The sequence below is a fragment of the Carassius auratus genome, unplaced genomic scaffold, assembly GCF_003368295.1.
Source record: "Carassius auratus strain Wakin unplaced genomic scaffold, ASM336829v1 scaf_tig00216952, whole genome shotgun sequence".
Classification (NCBI taxonomy): domain Eukaryota; kingdom Metazoa; phylum Chordata; class Actinopteri; order Cypriniformes; family Cyprinidae; genus Carassius; species Carassius auratus.
Genome location: NW_020528811.1, coordinates 168,892 through 171,038, shown reverse-complemented (window position 1 = coordinate 171,038; position 2,147 = coordinate 168,892). Strand labels below are relative to the sequence as shown.

The following is a 2,147-nucleotide window of genomic DNA, read 5'->3' as shown; positions in this document are numbered from 1 at the left end:
GTAAAGTGACTTTGTTTCACACATGAATGCACAACACATACCCAGCATATGACATAACTCCTCATACTGAATAGCTCTCTGGATCATTTAGCAGCCAAAAAGAAGAAGAGATGAAGAACGATTTGTGAAATTTATATATATATATATATATATATATATATATATATATAAAGTATTGTTCAAAATAATAGCAGTACAATGTGACTAACCAGAATAATCAAGGTTTTTCGTATATTTTTTTATTGCTACGTGGCAAACAAGTTACCAGTAGGTTCAGTAGATTCTCAGAAAACAAATGAGACCCAGCATTCATGATATGCATGCTTTTAAGGCTGTGCAATTGGGCAATTAGTTGAATTAGTTGAAAGGGGTGTGTTCAAAAAAATAGCAGTGTGGCATTCAATCACTGAGGTCATCAATTTTGTGAAGAAACAGGTGTGAATCAGGTGGCCCCTATTTAAGGATGAAGCCAACACTTGTTGAACATGCATTTGAAAGCTGAGGAAAATGGGTCGTTCAAGACATTGTTCAGAAGAACAGCGTACTTTGATTAAAAAGTTGATTAGAGAGGGGAAAACCTATAAAGAGGTGCAAAAAATGATAGGCTGTTCAGCTAAAATGATCTCCAATGCCTTAAAATGGAGAGCAAAACCAGAGAGACGTGGAAGAAAACGGAAGACAACCATCAAAATGGATAGAAGAATAACCAGAATGGCAAAGGCTCAGCCAATGATCACCTCCAGGATGATCAAAGACAGTCTGGAGTTACCTGTAAGTACTGTGACAGTTAGAAGACGTCTGTGTGAAGCTAATCTATTTTCAAGAATCCCCCGCAAAGTCCCTCTGTTAAAAAAAAGGCATGTGCAGAAGAGGTTACAATTTGCCAAAGAACACATCAACTGGCCTAAAGAGAAATGGAGGAACATTTTGTGGACTGATGAGAGTAAAATTGTTCTTTTTGGGTCCAAGGGCCACAGGCAGTTTGTGAGACGACCCCCAAACTCTGAATTCAAGCCACAGTACACAGTGAAGACAGTAAAGCATGGAGGTGCAAGCATCATGATATGGGCATGTTTCTCCTACTATGGTGTTGGGCCTATTTATCGCATACCAGGGATCATGGATCAGTTTGCATATGTTAAAATACTTGAAGAGGTCATGTTGCCCTATGCTGAAGAGGACATGCCCTTGAAATGGTTGTTTCAACAAGACAATGACCCAAAACACACTAGTAAACGGGCAAAGTCTTGGTTCCAAACCAACAAAATTAATGTTATGGAGTGGCCAGCCCAATCTCCAGACCTTAATCCAATTGAGAACTTGTGGGGTGATATCAAAAATGCTGTTTCTGAAGCAAAACCAAGAAATGTGAATGAATTGTGGAATGTTGTTAAAGAATCATGGAGTGGAATAACAGCTGAGAGGTGCCACAAGTTGGTTGACTTCATGCCACACAGATGTCAAGCAGTTTTAAAAAACTGTGGTCATACAACTAAATATTAGTTTAGTGATTCACAGGATTGCTAAATCCCAGAAAAAAAAATGTTTGTACAAAATAGTTTTGAGTTTGTACAGTCAAAGGTAGACACTGCTATTTTTTTGAACACACCCCTTTCAACTAATTGCCCAATTGCACAGCCTTAAGAGCGTGCATATCATATATATATATATATATGGGGAAAAAAACTTCAGTTTTGTATCACCAGCCATTTCAGGGGAGAGTACATTTCCCCACTTCCATAAATTATGCAGTCAAGATTCCCACATTTGGGGAATTCGCAGGGGTCAGCATGGCCCAGAGTGCAATGGATTAGCCTCACTCTTTGTGAACAGCCTTCTTGATCATGGTGTGAAGGCCCAGCCAGCCAGTCAGAGGTACGATTTCCATCTCTAACATCCTCCTCAACGGTGGCCAACGCTGATTTTAGATGACTATCTTTCACCTGATTTAATGCATCAACTCATGAAAGACTCCAAGACCTCCGGTGGGTGCATCAGAGGAAAGATTGCAATAAACGGCAACCACGACATCTGTAAGGGCAAAGCTCATTACTTGATATGCTATTCATCAAAATAAGTGGCAGACCCCAAAAAGGGGAAGCACACCATTCCTGGAGATACTGCAATACTAGGTTGATGCATGGAGT

At 39.8% G+C, this 2,147-nt stretch overlaps 1 non-coding gene across 1 annotated transcript; it reads right to left on the bottom strand.

Moving 5' to 3' along the window:
• Positions 1 to 1,713: 1,713 nt before the first annotated feature.
• Positions 1,714 to 1,872, bottom strand: LOC113099528 (U1 spliceosomal RNA). Its single transcript, XR_003289475.1, has one exon. It is a non-coding gene; the product is annotated as a U1 spliceosomal RNA (small nuclear RNA).
• Between the last annotated feature and the right edge of the window lie 275 nt (positions 1,873 to 2,147).